The sequence below is a fragment of the Octopus sinensis genome, linkage group LG2 (genome assembly GCF_006345805.1).
Source record: "Octopus sinensis linkage group LG2, ASM634580v1, whole genome shotgun sequence".
Lineage (NCBI taxonomy): Eukaryota > Metazoa > Mollusca > Cephalopoda > Octopoda > Octopodidae > Octopus > Octopus sinensis.
In genome coordinates, this window is record NC_042998.1 from 155,189,235 (window position 1) to 155,196,734 (window position 7,500).

The 7,500-nt window shown below is 43.4% G+C and overlaps 1 protein-coding gene and 1 long non-coding RNA gene across 2 annotated transcripts in view; both read right to left on the reverse strand.

The window, feature by feature from the left end:
* Nucleotides 1-7,500, reverse strand: part of LOC115226447 — a 577,012-nt gene that overhangs the window by 289,876 nt on the left and 279,636 nt on the right. The window lies entirely within an intron of this gene.
* Nucleotides 6,093-7,500, reverse strand: part of LOC118762067 — a 26,593-nt gene continuing 25,185 nt past the window's right edge. The window contains exon 2 of the long non-coding RNA XR_004997851.1: nt 6,093-7,230. This is a non-coding gene — a long non-coding RNA (uncharacterized LOC118762067). The remainder of the gene's footprint in view (nt 7,231-7,500) is intronic.

Here is a 7,500-nt window from a genome sequence, read left to right on the forward strand (position 1 = left end):
ATCATCAGTAACCACTGAGCCACAGGTTTTATGTCGGAGTTATCCCAGTTACCTGAGTTGCCTTCTCCTAGAAGGATGCCCTGACAAAGGCTAGGAGTACTTCACTCCCAATGGTTTAACTGCGCAATCGGGTATTCAATCCGATTATTTCTATGTCCCCGCGCATGATACAGCTTTAAGACATTTATTGGATGGTCGTTGACTCTCAAGTTGTTATATTGATGACTGTATCGGTCCGACCTCGCTCTCCTGTGAACAATTAGACTCGGTCCTCTCTTTTGTCAAATCTTTCCATCCTGCCCTCGAATTCTCCTGCACTATTTCTAACACTTCCATTGCCTTTCTCAACATTTTGGTCAGCATTCATCACTCCACTCTCACCACCATCCACAACAAACACACCGACTCACACTCATACCTCAACTTCTCCTCCTCCCACCCTAAAGACATCAAGCTCTCTATCCCTTACTCCCAATTCCTTTGTCTGCGTAGGCTCTGCAGTGACAACCATGACTTTGAGACTCACTCTCAACTCATGGCTCGCCACTTCATCCTACATGGATATCCCCTCGCCACTATCCACACCGCCCTTGCCAGAGCACATTCTGTGGACCGTGCATCTGCTCTCTCTCCCCCTCACCTACCACCCCACCACCCTACCTCTCCAATACACCATTCTCCGGGCCTTCTGGCAACTCCAGACTGATCCCTCCACTTCACACATCTTCCCTAACCTACTCATCCCCTCCTTCATACGAGCCCACAACCTACATGTCCTCCTGGTCCACAGTCACTTGCCTAACCCCACCTCCCAACCCAGCTCGTTCATCTGCTCCTGCCCATGCTGCCGCACTTGCCCCTACCTCTCCAACATCACCATCCTCACAGGTACCCATCATTGACCCTATCATATAACTGACTCCTTCACTTGCACTTCTAGCAATGTCATTTACTGCATCTCCTGCTCTCTCTGTCCTCTGTACATCAGTCAAACGGGACGCCGCTTGGCTGACCGGTTCACAGAATACCTCTGAAACATCAGACTTGGTGACAACACCCTGATTTCGCACCACTTCTGCTCTACCGGACTCTTGTCTCCACAATGGACAGAAATTAATCTTCTCTCTTCGCTCCTTTGCACCACATGGGCTCAACTCTTCTCCCCTCCTTTCTCCTATCTTCCTCTCACACCTACTCCCTATCTTCACTCCCACCCACCTCTCCTCTCCTTGCTTGAAACCTACTTCCTCTCTTCACTCCTACCCACCTTCTCCCCTCCTCCCTCTCCCTTCATTGTCACCCTCTCCATCGTCACCCCACCCCTTACACATCCCAACCCCACCATCCTTATACATCCCATCCCACCCCCAACATTCCACTCCAACATATCCCACCCCACGCATTCCACTCCTACATACCCCCACTCTCACACCCCACTCCAACATACTCCACTCCTACCCCCACACCCTCACCCCAACCCACACCATGCATCCTCCACCTTCGCATCCCCAACACCACCACACACCACAACACAACATACCACACATCACCACATCATCACACCACAACACAACATGCAACACATCACACCACCCTGCACACACTAGCAGTGACAATTTCCCAGCTCCCACACCATCATCCACACACCTACACATGTACACAGCCACACATCAAGGTCACCAGCCCCTATCCACACACACACATATGCTCTCACATACACACACACGAGCACCTTCATTTTAGGATCCCCACTACTTTATTATCTCCCCTTCCTAGCTCTCCTGTCTGGCCACCTCTGTCCAGCCATCATCATGATTGACTGCTAGCCACTAAAGCTGTTTTTATTCTCTCTCTGTTTATTTTCTCATGTTCCTTTCTGTTGAAGAGCATAGACTTGAAATGTGAAAGACTTTCTCACCTTCCCAAGTGTTAAACTAATACATCTGTTTGTTGTTTACACACCTGTCTTCATCTTCTGATTTTTTTGTAAATTCCAACAACATATATATATATATATATGTATATTTGCCATGATAGATTGCTAGTCACTACACATTCTTTATTTTCGCTCCTTGTTTCTTTCTGTGTTCCTTTCTGTGGAAGAGTATAGGCTTGAAACGTTAAAGACTTTTTCACTTCTCAAGCATTAAACTAATACATCTGTTTGTTGTATATACCACTTGTCTTCATCTTTTCTTTTTTTTTGTGAATTATATATATCCCCCTCTCTCTCTTTCGGAGAGGCACTGAGCAGCTATACGCACACATACACACACGGCAGTAACTTCCACCTACTGAATTCAATCACAAAGCGTGTGTGTGTGTGTGTGTGTGTGTGTGTATGTATGTATGTATGTATGTGTATGTCAGGTCACTTTCGAGTGCTACTGGTAACATGTAACCCATTTCTACCTGTTGCATGGTTGGGTCGTCGTCGACTAATCCGGCAACCCCACCAAGCTCGCTTGGTGTGGAGGGTGTTTATTAGTCACCCTGTGGGATGAAAAACAAAACCTGTCAAAGGGCGGAGGAACTCTTGAGAGTCAACGACCATCCAATAAATGTCTTAAAGCTGTATCATGCGCAGGGACATAGAAATAATCGGATTGAATACCCGATTGCGCAGTTAAACCATTGGGAGTGAAGGACTCCTAGCCTTTGTCAGGGCATCCTTCTAGGAGAAGGCAACTCAGGTAACTGGGATAACTCCGACATAAAACCTGTGGCTCAGTGGTTACTGATGATGTTGACTTGTTCTTCTTTTCGGATTAGTACAAAAGAAGTTCAGAAAAGTTCAAAAGGTTCAAACGTTGTGGTATATTGGAGTAATTTCTCATCAATGGAACAGTTCAGTGTAATCCATGTGTATGTAGGAAAGGTGCAGAAAAACCAGGTGGAAATCTGAAGTGTAGGAGGTGTAGAAAATCCAGGAAGAAGTCCAAAACACTCTTCAACAGAAAGGAACATGAGAAATAAACAGAGAGAGAATAAAAAAAGCTTTAGTGACTAGCGGTCAATCATGGTGACGGCAGGACAGAGATGGTCAGACAGGAGAGCTAGGAAGAAGGGAAGATAATAAAGTGGTGGTGACCCCAAAATGAATGTGGGTGTGCATGTGTATGTGTGTGCATGTGGATAGGAGCTGGTGACCTTCATGTGTGGGTGTGTGCTTGTAAAGGTGTGTGGATGATGGTGTGAGTGCTGGGAAGTGGTCAGTGCTAGTGCTGCAGGGTAGTGTGATGTGTGTGGTGTGTGTGCTGGGAAGTGGCCAATGCTAATGTGTGCAGGATGGTACAATGTGGTGTGGTGATGTGTTGTGGTGGTGTGGTCATGTGCAGTGTGGTTGGGGTGTGGGGATGTGAGGATGAGGGGTGCAAGGGCGGGGTGTGGGTGAGAGAGTAGGGGTGGAGTAACAATGGAGGGGGTGATGAAGGAAGAGGGTGGAGGCAAGAAGGTGGGTAGGAATGAAAAGAGGAAGTAGGTGTCAAGCAAGAGAGGAGAGGATGTATATATATATATATTATATTATATGGTAAGAGGAGGAATATAATATCCAGGCAGATACTTCAGATGGTATGTTTTTTGGTAAACTTCCTTTAGCTCCCATTCAATGTTAGTTTATTTCTAAGCTACATAGACTTTAAAGTACAATATTGTTTTTGTTGTCCATTTTCTTCTAATATATATATATTATATATATATATAATATATATATATATATATATATATAATCATTATCACCGTTGTCATATGACACCTGCTTTCCATGCTAGCATGGATTGGATGGTTTGACTGAGAAATGGCAAGCCAGGAGGCTGCACCAGGCTCCAATCTGATCTGGCAGGGTTTCTACAGCTGGATGCCCTTCCTAATGCCAACCACTCCGTGAGTGTAGTGGGTGCTTTTACGTGCCACCGGCATGGGAGCCAGTCAGGTAGCACTGGTATCAGCCATGCTTGAATGGTGTGTTTTATGTGCCACCAGCATGGGTGCTAGTCAGGTAGCATAGGCACCAGCCATGCTTGGATGGTGCATTTTATGTCCCACTGGTATGGGTACCAGTCAGGCCGCACTCCCATCAGCCATACTTGAATGGTGCTTTTTACATGCTACCAGCACAGGTACCAGTCAGGCGGCACTGACATCGGTCATGTTCAGAGGGTGCATTTTATGTGCCACTGGCATGAGTACCAGTTAGGTGGTACTCCCATCAGCCATGCTCAAACGGTGCATTTTATGTGCCACTGGCATAGGTGCCAATCAGGTGGCACTAGCATTGGTTATGCTTGAATGGTGCTTTTTATATGCCACCAGCATGGATGCAAGGCAAGCGGCATTGTCATTGGCCACAGCTACAGTTTCACTCGGTACAACAGGTCTTCACATGCACAGCATATTGCCCAACAATCGAAGGCTGGTTTTTTAAATGGGCCAGATATGCAACATTGGCATTGGCCATGACTACAATCTCACTTGGCTTGTCAGGTCTTCTTAAGCACAGCATATATTCAAAGGTCTCTGTTGCTTGTCATTGCCTCTCTGAGGTCCAACATTCGAAGGTTGTGCTTCACCACCTCATCCGATGTCTTCCTGAGTCTACCTCTTCCACAGGTTTCCTCCACTGTTAGGGTGTGACACTTCTTCACACAGCTGTCCTCATCACATGACCATACCAGCACAGTTGTCTCTCTTGCACTTGTCTGATGCTTCTTATATCCAACTTTTTCTCTCAGGGTGCTTACACTTTTTCATGTATGTGCACTGACATTACACATCAAGTAGAGCATACTAGCTTCATTTCTTTCAAGCTTACGCATGTCCTCAGCAGTCCCAGCTCATGCCTCACTGCCATGTATCATGGCTGTTCGTACACAGGCATCATACAATCTACCTTTCACTCAGAGTGAGAGGCACTTTGTTACCAGCAGAAGTAGGGGCTCTCTGAACTTTGTCCAGGCAATTCTTATTCTAGCAGCTATGCTCTCAGAGCATCCACTCCCGTTACTGACTTGGTTACATAGATAATGGAAGCTATCAACTACTTATAGTTTTTTTTCCCCTGGCATGTGATAGAATCTGTTTTCTGAACAGCTACAGTGTTTATTGCACCTGTGCATCTGCCACACACAAATACTAACTTCCCAATTAATCTTCCTTGGATATTGCTGCACTTCTTATGTGTCCATAACTTACACTGGGTACGTCTTATGGAGTTTTTACCTACACCTTTTCTACAGATTGAGCAGGGCCCTCTATCTGAAGGGATTTGTGATTTGTCCACCTTCCTACTTACTAAAACTTTGGTTTTTGCTAGGTTATTTCTAAGGCACTTTGGTTCTAGACCTTGCTTCCACACTGGAAACATCTTCTCTAGTTTTGGTAGTGACTCAGCTATTAGAACAAGGTCATCAGCATTGAGGAGCTCCCAGGGCAGCCTGTCTTGAATTCTTCTGTTATTGCCCGAATTACTATGATAAACAAGAGGGGGCTGAGGACTGATCTCTGGTGAACTCTTACTTCCACCTGGAATGTTTTTCTGAGTGATGAGTCAAGAAATAGTTTACATAAAAACATTCAGATCAGATAATAAAATTTTTTAATGATGATAAGATTTTATACAGAAGGATTGAAACTCTGCCAAACTCCAGCCTGATGCAAGACCCTTAGAAGCCAGATCCGAGAACTTTAAACGGTCTGTTGCATATTTTATCTTGTCAAAGACTCTATTACTTGATCAGGATATATTCATGTAAACTAATTTATATCTTCTAATCATTACAAAAAAATTTTGACCTGATCTGAATGTTTTTATGTAAACTATTTCTTGACTCATCACAGAGGATATACATATTTTATCTCCTTGTCAAAGACTCTACTCTTTTCTACTCTAGGCACAAGGCCTGAAATTTTTGGGGAGTTGGGGCCAGTCGATTAGATCAACCCCAAAGTTGACTTCGGTGGAATTTGAAGTCAGAATGTAAAGACAGATGAAATACCGCTAAGCATTTTGCCTGGTGTGCTAACATTTCTGCCAGCTTGCCACCTTTGTCAAAGACTTGATCGGAATATAGTCATGTAAACTAATTTTTTATTCTTATCATTATAAAAAAATAAAAGATTTATTACCTGGTCTGAATGTTTTTATGTAAACTATTTTTTGACTCATCACAGAGGATACACAAAGCCTCAAAACTTTTCTTATCATTGTCAAAGACTCTATCATTTGATTTGAATACATTTTTATAGAGTAATTTTTGACACCACGGAGGATACACAAAACCTCACTCTTTACTTTTGAAAATCTTTTCAATTAGTGAAACCGGTTAAGTTAATAAATACTTTTAAAGGACTCCTGCATTTTCAGGTTCTTTTCCTTATATATATATACTAGCAAATGCACCTGTCCTTTGGATTGTGTAATTTATTATAATGGTGCAGTTAGATGTCGTTACAAGTTGATAAATGTAAAATGTGTAATTACCAATTTTGTTAGCAGTTTATTATATGGTATTATGCAACCAAGGTAATGAATAAAGTTCTTTGAACACAAATTTGGCAGTTAGTAATAAATGAAAGTCCATGAAATAAGTTCGCAATTGCAGTAGGCATTAGGGATCCTATATCTTACCTAAAGTATTTTTAGCATGTAGTTATTTTACTCATAATGCCTGACACAACCGCATTGAATCTTTTGTCAATGAAAGTCATAAACACACAAATAGAATAATGGCATGTACAAAAATAAATGTCAGAGCATGCTGTGAAGTCCTTGCAGCAGCAGTAGTTTCAGCATTACGCTTTCTTCAGGCTGTGCACTGTTGTGGAGAGTCTACAGCTGTTGCAACTGAAGCATTTTTGGTAAGACACACCAACCAGATAGCCCATTGTTGAGGTGATTCAGTAGCCCTTGCAGTTGAAGCATTTTTGGCAAGACGTGCCAATGGGATAGTCCATTGTTGAGGTGACTCGGTAGCCCTGCAGCAGCAACAGTTGCAGCATGATGGGCTTGGTGGATCACAAGCTCTTCTTCAGACTTTGAAGTCTTAATCGTTGCAGAAGTTGCAGGTGCATGTACTGCACAGGCAGTGGCATCATAGGCAGCCTGCTGGGACAGTCTGTGGGACCTCTGGTTTTGAGTTTCAGTATCCCAATATCTTCTGGCTTTGACAGCAATGAATAAAAGTCTACCAATGCGAGCTCTGTTTCTCCTAGGTGGCATTGCAGGGTTATCTGCAAAGTGAAGATAGAGTGGGATTAAGTTGAATACCTGAATGATGTTTGTTGTACTATTGTTTGCTGAGTGGGTTCAGAAAATTGTCACAATGGTCTTAGGAAGGGGTGAGACGTTTGAACCTTAGGCCATTCTAGCTAAACATTGTCTTAAAGCATTTAAAAAATAATTAAAAGTTGATTTAAATTGCATGGCTACCTCAAGGAAGTGCTAATGTGCAGATATTGGCGGTTTGCAGTGAATTGGCATTGTAGAAGATGTAGTAGAAG